This window comes from Brachycentrus maculatus, unplaced genomic scaffold (assembly GCF_059751285.1).
Source record: "Brachycentrus maculatus isolate JH-2025_06_01 unplaced genomic scaffold, ASM5975128v1 h1tg000560l, whole genome shotgun sequence".
NCBI classification, from domain to species: domain Eukaryota; kingdom Metazoa; phylum Arthropoda; class Insecta; order Trichoptera; family Brachycentridae; genus Brachycentrus; species Brachycentrus maculatus.
Window position 1 is genome coordinate 45,810 of NW_028281303.1, and position 17,170 is coordinate 62,979.

A 17,170-nucleotide genomic window follows, 5' to 3' on the forward strand; every position below is an offset into this window, starting at 1 on the left:
AATATATATTTGAAGACTTTTTTATGCTTAAAATGTTTTGACATTAAGTAACAGTGTAAAAAAATAGTTTGACATATGTGCCTTTTTTCGTTTGTCATTGTTTATTCTTATTTAAAAGTGATTTATTGTTGGTACGCATATCAATTTATTACACGAATATGTCAGTCTAAAAAATATTTATTATATACGCTATGAAGGGCCGCCATACAAACGGTTACCGTGGAAACATATTTCCACAGGATATGACGTCACGGGCACATAGATGCAGGCTCGCCCATATTTGGTAACTCGAGCCAGACTCTCTCCCCTAATTAATCCGTCGCGCACTGCACCTGATAAAAACCTCCACACGCGCAATTTCACCCCATATTTTCGTTTTTTGTAATATTTATTCTCATCATTACACTCCTACGCGGAAATTAAATTATTCGTTTCGCATAGTGGTACAGTGTTCCATACTTTTTACGATGAAATCATGATGCGTACTTCTGCATATCAAACAATGAATAATTGAATAAATATTTAATTGATGCGGATTGCATCAAAACAATTGTCACAATATTTTTTTTTTTAAAACAGTGGTATTTACCAACTAAAACTTAAATTAAAAACATATACATATTACCACAAAGTGACTGTCGAAGCGATTGATGAAATAATTTATTTATAAAGCAATATACTACATTTTGTCAAAATTTACGGATATTACCTACACATAAATTTTGAGGTCGTATAATTTAATTTACTAGACTCTTTTAATATAATAAATTCGTTTCAACAAAGTATGTTTTTTCTACTCTTAAATATATGTTTAAAATCAAAAAGACATCATACTTCAACCAATTCATAAATATGATAGCTAAGCTTAATTTTATCAGTAAAACAATATTTATAATCGCAATGGAAGCGATGAAATCGCACTTTTGTAGAAAATTTTTCCCTTCGTACAATTTCGCGGAATAAACACTGAAAGAAAATAACAGTTTGTGTTTATTTCCTGCTTTTCGCCTTTTCGGCATTAATTGCCCCGCGGGTACTAAGGGGTTAGATCCCAAACAAACGCGTGCCTTGCACTCGGTTAGTTAGTTCATTAGCCTTTATGTAGAGCAGGAGTTAACAACCCTTTAAACTACCGAATTATTATTAGCTCTCTATTAATGTTATCATCGCAACAAAAAAACTGACCAGTGGTAAAGAGAACTGCATAGGTATTTATTAGCCATGCGGGGTTTTTAAGAGCTGAGATTTTATTATTTTTTTAACCACGGTTTAAAAGGATGTTGTTAGGTGGGTAAGGCAACGAAGGAGACAATGGTGTGCGCATGTGAGGAGAATGGAACCATCCAGACTCCCCCACATCGCACTGTACGGCCAACCACATGGTAGACGACTCCCGGGCAGATCACCAAAGAGATGGGTCGATAGCTGGGAATCGACGTCACAGGAGGCTAATCCCTCTCAAAAACAGGCCGCAAGGCCTATAATAAGAAATAGAAGAAGAAGGTTTAAAGGGAAAAAAAATCAAAACGTTTCATTAATGCATAATTGATTAATGAGAGTAATACTTTTAGCTAAATTGTTAAATTACAAGTAATTATGATGTATTCAAAAGTCAAAGCCGATACACTGATTCAGTTTTATCTACTTTTAATTTTTTAAACCAGCGTCTTGGTTTCCTTGTTAACGATATCATTAGACTGAAACTAGATCGTTTTTAAATTTTATCATAAATATTGTATATCAATTATCACGGTAACAAAAATCTCTGTACTTGACAAAAACATTTTATTCATTAAAGAAACGTTTTCTAATAAAATTATTAAAATATCACTCGTATTGCGAATCTCTATAATTGTGTAATTAATTATCAAATATAAAAATAGCATACATTTAAGATTTTACCAGTGGTCGTTAATACATTCATATTTAACTTTCTATGAAATTGAATGATTTATTCACCTGTATACGAACGAGAACGTAAATCAAAAGTTACGTTTCTAAATGGTTTCGAAAGAGAAATTAAGAATGACTATTTTATTATCTCGCAAGCCGAAGGTTGTGCCGGAAAGAGTCGCGTGTCGCTGGCTTGGGATTCGGTGGGCGGAGGCTGGCTAAGAATTTTCATTAGAATATTTGTAGAAGTTTGGTTGCACTTGTGCCAAGTGAGTTTAGGCCCCGCTTAAACTGCTGTCGATACGTTTTTCTTTCTCTACTAAACTCGTTAATGTTGAAACAGAGTTTGGTTGCAAAAACTTTAAGATAAACAATTTGAATCTGCGCTAACCGTTATGTTCTGTGTACCCATTACCGCAAAATATTCCAGAAGTTGTAAACCTAGCATTTGCGAATAAGCTAAAATGAATCTCTATGTATGTCCTAGATAGCTGCTTTTCTTAAATTATTAAACTTACCTTATATATTTTTTCCTTGATAACCAAAGTCAATTTTACTATACTAGAAACAAAATCATATCAATTCGATTAGATTTTGTTAAGTACTTTTCGTCGTATGTTTTACAACATTTTCATTTAAAAACATGTTAAGAAATTAAAATTGTTTTATCTTTAATTATAAATAGAACTAGAAAAAATATCTGACCGATACTGACAGGTACTGGATTACTGTCGCTAATTAAGTTTTTTTTTACTCTCCCAAAATGTAAATTAAACAACAAAAGGCCAAACACCTTTATACCTTTATCGCATTCAATGCCTAGCAATTTTTTTTTTCGTTGTTTAGTGATAAAAAGCCAAATTTTACAATGTGATATATGACTACCCATTAAAATAATTAGTGCGGGTAAGAGCAGATATAGTTAATATACATATAACGAACAATAGAGTGTCAGCAGATTAATCAGACGGTAAACATTGCACTAGCGATGGTGTCATTAGGATCGACCAAAACGGAGCCATTAAGAGAGAAGCGCAATTTTGCAATTAGTGAAATTGCAAACTATCATCTACACTAAAGTGAAGCACCACTACCTCTAGTGTCCATCTAACTAGATACGTAGATCTACATGTATTAACACTAAAAGGATACATGAATAGCCTCCTAAACCGAATCAGTCGTTATTCGTTTAAAATCACACGGTGACAAATAATTCGTATTAAGGATGATGAGATTTTAGAGTTTTTTTCAAGCTTAAAGTCTTTCGTTTCGGTCAGCGTGAATGTCACTTTGCTAAAGCCTCATATGATAAACAATCTCTTACATCTTTTTGCTAGCACTACTCATAATCTGTACATTGGTATCATTGTCTAGAAGAAACTATAACTAAATGACGTATATTTTGTTTACGAAGACAGCGCCTTTCTCGCGGCGGCACGCATGTCAAATTTAGAGCTTTGTTTAGCCAAGCGAGCGCATTCAAAGAGGCGTAGCTCGTCAGCACGTTTGTCGATCCTTGTGAAAGTCTTCAAATCAGGTATTGAAATATAACTGCAAACAAAATATGTTATAATTAAATCTTTTATTTAATTTCGACAAAATTAATATGTCTTATGTATGTTTCTTTCGCATTATAACTTTATTTTTTATGGAGCTTTACATATTTCATTATTACATGTTTGAATTTCATGATGACTAGGAATAAAATATTACCTGCAAATATTTGATTTTTAGGTTAATAAATTGATGATATAAAAATAATTTTATTTTAAATCTGAATTAATCTATCGAAATCCAAATATATGAAACCCTCTTATTTGTTGAAAGGCCACATTGATTCAAATCGAATCGGTGAAAAATATATTTATTTGTAGTCTACAATACATCTTTTTTTTAATTATTTAATCTAAAATTCTTTGCGCCAGTCTTGCGAGTAACCCAGTAGTTCAATGGATGTAATATTACGGTTGCTGATACTCCGGCAGCAACATTCTAATAGGGTGATCAGTGATCAGCTCCGGCCTTAACATTCCACAAGATAAATCAATGGTTCTTTGGCAATCAGAGAAGGTAACAAACTAGTTCAAACCTCTTGGGATTGTTATACGAATTTTAAACGATGCATTAACAAGAATTTTTATTTTCCTATCCCTCATAGTTTCACTCATTGAGAGAATAAAAACTTTTTTTTTAACCAAATAAATTTGAATGTAATTTTTATATTTTCATCTCTTTGTTTTACAAATCAATTTTTCACCTAACTGTGTACTAAAGGGGAAAAGAGTAAGTACCGCATCGGATCGATGCAGTGGTAACTTAATTGTTACTTATTTGAAGAAAGATAATCAATCTTCTGCGCTATATTATTGAATCTTATAGTAGAATATATGTACATATTTAATATAATGTAAATAACATAAGAGAAAGAGTTCAAGGCTCATAAAATTGATTCTTTATGGTAAATGAATAAAAGGCAAAATAAACGTAGGAAAAGGAGAGTAAGTAAAATGAGACCCTTGAAGTAATAAATTTAATTTTTTCATATTTTTATTCCATCGTACAATGCTGTCAAGTACATATATTCCATTCCTAATCTCATGAATCTGGAACGCAGGACTGATCATCTAACCTTGGGGCGGTACCCTATGCAGTGTTTGGTAGAAGAAGGAATAAAATAAAAATCAATGGCATCAAATCACCTTACTATTTTAGACTAGTTTGACAATGTCTCGAAAGCAGAAAAACCAATTATATAGTAAGGTGAATAAAATAAATGAAATAGCCAAAAATTATATATTTGCTAGAAAATAAATAAAGTACCTGATTAGAATGTTTTTTCGTTGTTTAACCTTTATTTTTCTACCGTGTTTTCATTAAAATCAGAGCAATGAAACAAAAAGCTGATAAATGCAAAACGAGAGCTTAATAATTATTAATCCACCCTTTATATATTTCCCTTCGAATTGTAGCATCCTTACTCTTAATGATCTGCAAATACAAATCACTCTACTCTCGTCATTTCCAGGGATGTGCTCAAAGTAGAATTAAAACGCATTAGAGAATACTTCAACGAAAACACAGAATCGCACAGAGCTCACAAAATGCATAAACATTAGAAATTAACAAATCATTTCATTAATAAGTTCGGTAATCACTTTGTTGTAGTAACTATCTATTAAAAGTTTATTACCTGGTAAACGTTGCTAAACTTTATACTACAATATATAGCTATTAAAACACGTATTTTTATATAGATACTCTTATTAACATCAAAACAATAAAAAAAAATTAAACAAAACTGAAAAATAAAACGAATTGGGGGAAAAATTATATCATATCATTTTTTTCAGGCAGAGGGGGGGTGGTAATAATTATCACATTTATAAATTGTTAGTATTCATTTTTAAAAAGATGTAACAACTGCTTATTTTTAAATATTCTTTTCCTTTAACCCTTCGCAAAGAAAACTTGTGCAATATTTACATCTTAGGCAGCTCCCTCAGAATATCAGATTGTAACAATTAATGTCGAAGGATAAAAGTAAATAACCCTAATTGCGAAGTGAAGGTAAATTTTACTTCCTTGTATAAATTTAAGAGGGGTTTTAACTGATTGTTTTAAAGAGGTCAACGTAAGAAAAAGAGTATTTTTTATATTAAATGAAGACGAAAAGTTATGCAATTTAGATTTTAAACTGATTATATTTACAGTAATACAAATTCGGAATAAATAAAAGTCTAGCTTGAACTCCCTTGTATCCTCAAGTATAATGTAATGTATTTTTTATTTTAATTTAATTTCTTGTTCAAATTGACTTAAGATAAACAATGTGCATCTGCACTCTTTATGTGAACATAAACTTAAAGTATGTTTTAGTAACATAAGCGGTAGGTGGTGCATGGAGGAAAATCGACTTGAAGGTACCGCGGATCTCGGGATTCAGTAAAGAGTACAGAAGTTATAATCATAACACGGGCTACGGTGTATAAGTACTCTGAAAGTTTATGCTAAAAGTTAAGTTTGTTTCACCTCACTTACCCGCCCCAACTTTTTTTAAACTAATGAGTAAAAAGTTCCTAAAGCAATATGTAAATAACTTTGTTAACACCTGTTCGCTTACGATGGAGACAAGGAAATTTTAAATTGATATTTACGGACTTTTCTACTTCAACACGCCACTCCCGAATATTAATATTACTCCTTGGTGCTTTTGCTTCATTTTTTAAACTTTTTATTTAAATCCAGGAATTTAATTTTGGAGCCTTAATCTCCTGTGACAAGTGTAATAAAGGTAATATCAAGTTTTTATTTTACCTTTATGTTGTTTTCATATACGGCAAAAGTAAAATGCTAACAAAAAATACTCAAGACCTCAAAAAAATATGCTTAAAAATTTTTGTTAGTAAGACTTATAAAAAAACATGTTGGCCAAAAAATATTGATCAAAAAATATCGAAATCTTCTATTTTCAGTGGTCTTTAAATAATTATTATTTTTCTTCTTCTTCTTTAGCTAGGACTTTGTTCTGTTTTTCTCGGAGTCCTTTTTTGGGAGGTGTATGACCAGCTGTCTTTCAATAAATAATTGACATTACTGAATTAATTTATGCCTAAGATTAAAAGAAATTCTATACCTATGATTAAAGTAACATGAAAATTTGAAACAACGTCTAAAAAGATATTGAAATAATATCTCAAAAGCAGAAATTCGCAATAAGAGTACGTACGATGATTTTTGTGCAAATAAATACAAAGTACCCGTTTACATATTTTCTGCACACCTTTCATCATTTGATCAGCTCCTATCAAACAAATCAAAACACGTCTGAAGTTAAATGTTTTCTGATAAATATTCTCAAAAAATAAAAGATAAAAAGCGATTTTATTTGCCGTCTTTATCACGTAGGCAGAAAACGTTGAAAGCTTTTGATTTCTTGCGTGTTCAAATTTCACCGAAAATCCCGCGGAATCCGCAAAAATTTCCACTGTATTTTTTACGCCGGCATCTTTACGACCGGAGAGGGCACTTAGGGTCTTCCTTTGTTTATATTTTTGTTCCTAAAGCATGTCTAGGGCCGGAATTGCTCTTTACTCTATGGGCTGAGTCGGCACAAATTAGGGAGCGCCTGCGTGAGGGTCCCGTACTGTAGCTATTACCGGGAAAGTGACAACCTTAAGGAAAGCCGAGCGTTAAACGCGCCTCGCACTACCACATGTTCCACCGCAGACTGCTTCGTATGTGGCTTGCGGGGGACTCGATGGAAACTCTATAGAGATACGTTCCAACCATACGTCTGAATTATTTATGTTAAGTGACGCCTAGTACCAACCTACCACTCACGGAATCAACATTACGACGGTTTCGATGCCATCTAGTAATTACGTGTTTATAATTAGTCAACCAAATGCTCTCACCGTAAAACTTGTTTTAGACGCCATATCTTTGGAATCCTGTAGAACACAGCAGGGCCAGATCGAAGCTTTTAGTATGAGGTATGGGTTTCAAAATCCTCGCTATCCTCCCTTTCTGTATAATTTAAATCGACAGTAATTGTTCTATGTCATGTTTTATTTCATTCTACCATGTTTTAATCCTCTTCGCTCTCAAAATAAGATTCGATTAGTGAAGATTTTTCAAGATTTAAAATTATACGGACCAATAAACACAAATACCCATTCTGCGTAATTTTTAGTTTACAAACTAACGTTACAATTACACCCAAATAAAATCTGCATTTTAACAACAACTGCAACATTAATATTTTATGCAATAAAATACACATTAAAATAAATTGTATACAACATTTTGAGTGTGTCCAAATACTTGTTCACAAAAATCTGGATTATCTCCAATTACAGGAGATAATCCAGATAATCAAAAAATAATATGAAAATAAATTGTAGTCAGAATTGAGTTTGAATACATTTTACATCACAATAGCAAAGAGTAGCACATACTTTGATTAAAAAATGGATTTTGTATTTGTTGTTCGTTAAAAAACAAAATTAATCGGAAAAAAATCATAAAAGAGGATGGGAAAATGTCGTAAATTGAATATTTCTTCTAATAATGAATTAGGCAGATGTTGTCCGGCGTTTCGCTGTAACGCATATTTTGTAGCGGTCATCTATTGATTTAATAACGGCAATATATATTAAGTAAGTATCCTCGGCTCTTGGTATTCTCCGCAGTACACGGCCGATCCCTGACTCGGCAGATCTGCTTCAGCGCGAGGGGTGAGATCGTTGGATAAGAGAAGGGGCTCGTGTAGACTATAGGGAGGTATTGATTCCACACACAGCCGAGGAATACACACTTAAAAACGTTGCACTAATGCATTAAAGGGTATTTATTCCAAAGATCGCTAAACTCTACTCAAATGATATTTCCTTTTTTGATCTAGTTTCAAGTACAGATCCTTCATAATACTGTCTTCAGAATATTGCCTTACGAGTAAGTTTTCTTGTTTTCGTATTAATCTTTTAAAAAAGTGTTTTAGTTCATATCAGTGTTAGCATTAAAGATTGTTCACATGTGAATAAGAAAGGATAGAAATATTAAATACTTATGAAATCAATAACAAAAATCTTTCATTTGTTTTGTAACTGTGGAGAATCAATTGTGATTAGAGTTTCGTAGTATCGCATTAACGTTACTAGATCGTGTTGTAATATTTGTATTTAAAATGCATAAACAAGATTTTCCAAAAAGGAAGATCGCAACAAAAAAATAAAATTCTAAAACAAAAATATGTAGGCATGATGTAAAATTTTAATTTGCTATTAAAAATAAGGGAATGTGATAAACCGTTTAAGAAGAGAAGGGTTATAGACAATGTAATGGTTTTACATGCGAGATCACACTGCATACCCCTTTACTGCACGTAAGTACTCTATATATATCTACAAGCCCGCATATTCCTTGTAGATGGGCTATCACAACTGCAGATTGCAGATATTTCCACTGCACTGAATACAGACTCAAAGCGGAATCAAATCTCCCCCCGTTTATCCTCACCTATGTATACACCACTTCCTTCATCGCTTCGTATTTTTCTTTCCACCCTTTAAATTTTCGATAAGCTCATATATATATTTAAAAAAAAGAAATCAGAATAATATCATTATTTTTATTGAACTGCAGACGTGAAAGTATTTATGGAAAATTTCTGGCAACCAGTTACTTAATTATTCATTTTTATAAAACTCAACAAAACAAAACGTAGCATCATTGTATTTTTATAAAATTATAATAATACAATGATGAATATTATATTGTGACTACGTTCGATAATTTCTATAATAATAAAAAAATGGAAAAAAGTTATATTGCTGTAGTAATAAGTAGATTGCACAAAATTACACATATTAGGAACAAACAAGGCTGAACTGTGCAGTTTAGGCTAGTATTGATGTGGTTCTAGTCCATACCGAAATTTAACAAGTCATTACTTGAACATTTTTCTGAAATACATGTGCACTTTAAGAATTCTTCATAGATTTCAGCAACGTTAAAGATATTCGACGCAAGCAAAGAGTATTTTTCAATGCGTTAGTTGATGGGTCAACATAACATAGTTTATATTCACTACTATAAAAATTATTATAATGTTTGTACCACACTACAACTAATAAAACTCTCGAAGTGATTTTAAACCAAATTATTTGATAATTACAAAATAGAAAAGTTCAAAGTTAGTGCTACAAATATTAGTTATAATATTATTGTATAAAAATTCAATACATTTTCAATACACAAAAACGTTCCTTTTAAAAGAACAAAACATTTGTATTCACAAAATTTCAAAGCATTATAACCCGAAGGCTTATAAGTAAAAACAACGACAAATAAAATAACGAAGTAAACTCTCTAAACATCGGCATTAAATTACCTGAGTAAGGAAATTGTTTACTACTGGATTTAGAAATTTAATCCATTTCATAATGTTATTGTTATTCTTTACCACGAGATATTGTTTATCGAAGCTTCATTTTAATTACTGAAATTGATACCGAAAATATTCAATAACTAGGGTCGTGTTGGAAGTTTTAATTTGAAAGTTTCCTTCCCTTAGAGCCGTGTGTCAGTCACGTCCCGGTCCCCGTTGCCCCACTCCTCCGCCTCCCGTGACGGCTACCTCCCCCGTAATTATTACAACAGCCTGATCGTGAGGCGGTCACGCGTTTTCAGATTCCGGATAAGTGACGATTTCCTAACTACCTTAAGGTTCCAGATATTTTCAAATAGACGAACTTGTCAAAAACTCACATGAGATTATTTTTTATATGATACGTTTAAACACCAATACCATAGTAATTATTCTCCTTCTACTACTTGAAGTAGGCCTGTGGCTTGTTTTTAAAAGGGATTAACCTCCTGTTATGTTGATTCCCAACTGTCAATCCATCTCTTACTACAGTAGGTAATACTTGGTGAAATAAATAAATGTTTTTATGTTTGTTCTGACAATTCTTAGTGGAACTGCTTTTTTATAATGAAATAACAACGATTTAGTTTCTTTCCACATAAATTAAAGAATATAAATAAAATTAAATAAAAAACATGTTAATAAAAATTTGTGCGGAAAAAACCTAAAAGCTGTTACTTTATTATAAATAAACGTAGTTCAAATCTATTATTCGAATTTTAGTTTAGTTATATTAATAAGAGCCTTTATATTCAAAATACTTTATTTTATATGAATTTATAATTCACAATCATTTACTTTTAACACTGAATAAATCATTGTATTCATACAAATGAACCACTCAAAACAAAAGAAACGCATTATCCTTACAAAAAATTACTATTACTAAGTATATTTATACTTTTGTTTATAATATGTAAATATTTCAAGTGTAATATATGAAATGCAGTCGACTCTTCTAAAATTGGATTCGTTTTATTTTAATAAAATAACAGATTATGACTTGATTTTCACATGTCACGGTTTTTCTTAAATTTTTCATTTTAGCCCAATCTTAATTACGTAGTAATTCGTATTTGTCGCATTATACGGAGAATAACTTTGTTATTTAAAATATACGTTAAACGTTGACAACCAAAAACAACACCTAAAAATCAAAAAAAAAATCAAACTAATATCCTTTTCATCTTTTTTTTATCACCGGGTACAAATCAAATAAAATAAATGTTAAAATCTATTTGGTTATTACTTTATCCTTATTTTTGTCCGCCTCCGTGGTGTAATGGTCAGCGTGTTTAGCTATCAGCTGGAGGTCCCGGGTTCGATTCCCAGGGGAGCTGAAAATAAATATTAGTGATTTTACCCTGTAATATTTATTTAATATTACCCTGGACTGGTTCCTGAAGCGCAAGAGTGATCACCTTGCCTTCATGTAAAAAATGATCAAGATAACACTGCGTCAATTCGATACAGTGCCCTATGCAGCATTGGGTGCGGATAAGGGTTATAATAATTTATCCTTATATTAAAAAACAGTTACATTAAGAAAGGTCTATAAAAACCTAACTCTTCAATTTAATCACTTTTTCTTATCTCGTTGATAATTCAAATTTCAATTCAAATGCCATTTTAATACACAAGAACGTGTATATGAAAAATTTTATTTTTAAAGACATTTTTTGCATCAGTAGAAGTTAATAATGGTTTCGTTTACCCACTTCAGTGAACGAAAAGATACACATCCGGGGGCGCATAATAGCTCATTACAGAAACAAAATAAGCAGGCTTGCGAAAGTTGAAAGTCTCGAGTTGTAGACAATAGGCGATCAGAGAGATCACAGATAGACGGTGACTTGACAGTTGATTGACCCCTCCACCCTCGCGTCGGAAGGCTCTCACGCTACCTGCTGACAGGACCACGTGATCAGGGATCGGACTTACGACATAGGGGACAGTCTCTTTACCGCCGTATCTGGTGCAGATTAAAAGTCCATCAAAGGATGTTATCGTTAACGAGAGGGATGCTTTTAAAAAATGTAATTACTTGCATGCACGGAGATTCGCAACATTAGGTTTCATTATATGTGATTATATAATAATATAGATGTATATAATAATATAGGTTTTGTTTTTTTAATTTCGTTATTAAAGTATTGGAACTTTTTTTTTTCAAACTGGTTAAAATTAAAATTGAATACGTACCTTAGTATAAATGTTCTGTATCAAAATAAATGTATTTGTAAATTTGTATATATATATATATATATATATATATATATATATATATATATATATATATATATATATATATATATATATATATATATATATATATATATATATATATATATATATATATAATTTATATATATATATATATATATACATATATATATATATATATATATATATATGTATATATATATATATATATATATATATATATATATATATATATATATATATATATATATATATATATATATACATATATATATATATATATATATATATATATATATATATATATATATATATATATATCTGTCCGCCTCCGTAGTGTAATGGTCAGCACGCTCGGCTACCGTTCTGGAGGTCCCGGGTTCGATTCCCAAGGGGGGTAAAATAAATATAAGTGATTTTTTCACTGTAATATTTATTCAATATTATCATGGACTTACCTGAAGCGGAGGGCTGATCACCTTTCCTTCATGTGTAAACGATCAAGATAACACTGCGTTTATATGACGCAGTGCCCTATGCACCATTGGGGTGCGGATGAGGGTTTTATTATTATTATTATTATTATATATATATATATATATATATATATATATATATATATATATATATATATATATATATATATATATATATATATATATATATATATATATATATATATATATATATATATATATATATATATATATATATATATATATATATATATATATATATATATATATATATATATATATATATATATATATATATATATATATATATATATATATATATACATATATAAAACACATAATAATATTACCTACCAATTGATAAAAAATATTAACGTAGATTATGTGAAGGTAATATTAAATAAATATAATTCGAAGTTATGTTTATTTAGTATTACAAGCTTTACCTTCACATAATCAACGTTCATCTTAACAAAACATCAATTCGATGCAGAACCATGGGTGTAGATGAGGATTAGGAGAAAAAATGTACCTAAATGATTTTTTTATTTTTTTATTTTGTTATTATTTTTGATTAATATAATAACCTGTTTGTAAAGTTTTTTTACCCAAACTTTTTATTTTAATTACCGAAAATTCACCTATAATCGAGCTGAAAAGTGAAACAATACATTGTTTTCTTTGTTTTAGGTCCGGCATTTTGGGGATTGATCAACCCTGAGTGGAGTCTTTGCAATAAGGGGCGGAGGCAATCCCCTGTCAACCTGGACCCCGCTAAGCTGCTATTTGACCCCAACCTACGACAAATACACATTGACAAGCACAGGGTAAGTGGAGGGATCACCCTGACTCGATACATATTTTGTATTCGTGCAAGTGACCGGTGGCCTGCTACTAACTTTTGAAATAACATAATTCACAATGTACTGGAAAACCCATACTATCAAAATTAATATGAGTTTTTTTAATTATTCATTTACAACTCAATGATTAGCAAATATGATATTTTTATGAATTAAAAAATATTTATAAATGAATTATAGGCAAAATAAAAACTTTTTTTAAAAATGATTAAGCATTATAATTTATATTTGAAGCAATAACTTTGTGATTTTCCATTTTATAATTAAATAGTAACTTTGTTTTTAAATCATCATAAAATTTTATTATAACTTAATTATAATGTCTGCCGGTTTCGAAGCTAACCGCTTATTTATCAAGACTGATTAATACTAAAAAACTATCTACTCAACAATATTCAAAATATTTTGACGGTTAGGGAAAGAAGCTTAGGTAGATCTCAAGTGGCTTTATTTTTTTGTGTTGATTGGCAGACACAGTCAAAAGGGATCAGGGATGATAAGTGATTGGAAACATATTTAATAACCTACTTTTAGCAAAATTTTAATACTTGTGTATTTATTAGTTGAAAATTATTAATAATTGCCTTTTTGCATGTGTGTAATAATATTTAGACCTTTATTTTTATCAAATGAGTGATTATTTTCTATAATTATTATTATTAAGGCATCTTGAATGCTTTTTACATCGGATGTTAAAATTTCTAGATGTTTTTCCTGTATATAGACTGGGACACGATGAGCACTGTAAGGAATAAATTCCTGATTTATTATATTTATCGACTTTGTCTATATTATTGCTTAATGATTTACTCAAATTATTATTAGTATAAAAGGAGCATTTAAAATTTTTTGAGAGTGCGTCTGAAATATTATTAGCTAATTTTTTATAATCATATACTATTCTTCTCCGCTGTAAATTTTCATTTAAATCATTTGGTGGACAAGAATATAAATATGTGTTTCTAATAATTGTTTTTAGTTTTTTGTTTAAAATAAAACCTATTAGTTTACTATTGTAACCATTATTTATCGCGATTTGTTTAATAGTTGTTAGTTTTTTATTATAAGAGTAAGGGGATAATGGAACATTAATTAATCCTGTATCCTTACATAATATTCCAAACAAGCGAGAATGGTCATGATAAAATTTCAAATTTAAAGTTGCTTATTAAAAACAATGAATATTTATACAATAATATGTGAACTTATTTCAGAAAAAAAGTTTATCCTATTTAGATGGTAAATTGTTTTTTTGCGGTAAGTTCTTGGAATGGAATGGAAACAACTATTTACATATAATAATATTGTATTTCTCCATTTTAAAATAAATGGGTTTTCGGGGAAATAATTTTACTGACTCTTAAGAAAAAAACTATTATCAACATTGGATGTTGTAACACCTACCTAATTTAAAATTGCAAATTTGGTATATTCAAAAGTTTAATAGATTTATGTATTTGATATTCTTCGTTTAAAATTTTACAGACATTTAAATGTTGATGGCTTACAACAAACCACTTAATATCATTTGTGTTTATCATTTAATGCTTAATGCAAGGTTTTAATGTCCTAGAAATATATAAAAACTTTCTAACTAATCGCCGCTTCACTGCAGGGGTAGGCTGAGAGAATAGAACGCCACACCAATCTATCATTTGGAAACAATGTTCGTCTTTTCCACATCCGTGCGTTTCACTTATATATACCCGCCGATTACTTGCACTCCTAAAGATTTCCTCGATCTTGTTTGCTTCTATTTCCAATTACATTCGCCTCACAAATTTGCTTCACTGTTCTTTCTCCACTCATCCTTTCCACATGCCTTAGCTATTTCAGGACACCTTTCATAATTCTTACCGTTCGAACATCTGTATATTAGAGTTAGAACTAAGAGTCCGTTGTGTACTGCCAGTCAAGTTTTTTCTGATAACTTTTAATTTGTTACGACTGAATTCAGTGCACTACTTATTCTGTTCCCAGCATTAACTCTCTATTATTTATCTTTATAAACACTTACATAATCTAATCTTTTAACTTGTTGAAAGTTTTCAATTAATAATTTATTGATATAAAGTATTTATTGATATGATTTTGTCATAAAGTAAGCTAACGCCAATCCGCATTCAAATACTGGGAGTTTATTTATACTTTATAACCAACATGGCTGCCTTTTACAACTTGATTATGCTCAACGAGGAAACTGCAAATGACTCCCTCGTTCTGCCCAAACAATTGTTTTATTAGTTCACAATTTTTATGATTTAATGCGGATAAAATAAATTTTATATCTTCAAACCATTTGCTTGAAAAAAAGTTTTACGAGTTTTCTTTACGTTAGTGCCAACTTTATTTTTTAAACCTTTCTATAAAATAAGATTTCCCCCAGGCTGTAAAATATATTACAAACATACAAAAATACTTGTTAAAAAGACTATTTTTATATTTCAAAAGAAAAGTGCATTTCAGGGAGATCTTACAAATTAATGTAACGTAAAGAAATGTAAAGAAAATTAGAATGTAAATGGTAAATAGTTTTTTTAAATACAATTTGAGCCATTTTTCTTTGTAAAATAAATGTTGATAGAGTTAATCGTACCTTTGAGCGAGAAAATTGAAAGCACACAAAATCAAGGGAGCACCCTTTCCTTACCTCCCCCTTCCCGCGAGCCTCACCCCCGCCCCCTCACGTGAGTACACATCCGGCCCTAATTCAATGTGCGACGCTTCAAACGAGTCAGACGATGTTTATCAAACTTTAAACGTATGGATAAGGTTAGTAGCTCTCTCTCTTCTCATCGGCCGGCTCCCGACATAATCATTCTTAGCACTTCCAGTGGCGTGCTACATGTTCCATACTACACAACTAGTACAAACAGTAAACGTATGGATAAGGTTAGTAGCCCTCTCTCTTCTCATCGGCCGGCTCCCGACATAATCATTCTTAGCACTTCCAGTGGCGTGCTACATGTTCCATACTACACAACTAGTACAAACAGTAAACGTATGGATAAGGTTAGTAGCCCTCTCTCTTCTCATCGGCCGGCTACCGACATAATCATTCTTAGCACTTCCAGTGGCGTGCTACATGTTCCATACTACACAACTAGTACAAACAGTAAACGTATGGATAAGGTTAGTAGCTCTCTCTCTTCTCATCGGCCGGCTCCCGACACAATCATTCTTAGCACTTCCAGTGTCGTGCTACATGTTCCATATTACGCAACAAGTACAAACGTTAAACGTATGGATAAGGTTAGTAGCCCTCTCTCTTCTCATCGGCCGGCTCCCGACATAATCATTCTTAGCACTTCCAGTGGCGTGCTACATGTTCCATACTACACAACTAGTACAAACAGTAAACGTATGGATAAGGTTAGTAGCTCTCTCTCTTCTCATCGGCCGGCTCCCGACATAATCATTCTTAGAACTGCCAGCGGCGTACAAAACGAAAAAACCAAACCTAAAAATTCTGAGACGTTCTTAAACGAACCCTTATTATATGTCATGTATTAATGATCGATAATCAAGACAATGTATCGATTGGATTTAGCATTCAATTCGTTTCAATGCAGTATTGGGTCCAGAAAAGGTTCAGAAGGAAAAATATGTCCATAATGTACACTTTCGAGGCTACATTTCACATATTGAATGAACCAATCCAGTACAATCAACATACAAGATCATCCATATATGTAAATTATTAATTTTTTTTATTAATTTTTAGATGATTTTAAAAATGTCTGATTTAAATATTTATACTAAATATAACAATTGTTTATGTATTAGTA

General features: G+C 31.0%; 1 protein-coding gene across 1 annotated transcript in view; it reads left to right on the plus strand.

Annotated features, from left to right (window-relative positions):
• The window catches only part of CARPB (Carbonic anhydrase-related protein B), a 102,207-nt gene that overhangs the window by 32,198 nt on the left and 52,839 nt on the right, over positions 1–17,170 (plus strand). Inside the window, exon 2 of the mRNA XM_088273213.1 lies at positions 13,210–13,346. The gene's annotated coding sequence lies outside the window, so the exon portion shown is untranslated. The remainder of the gene's footprint in view (positions 1–13,209; positions 13,347–17,170) is intronic.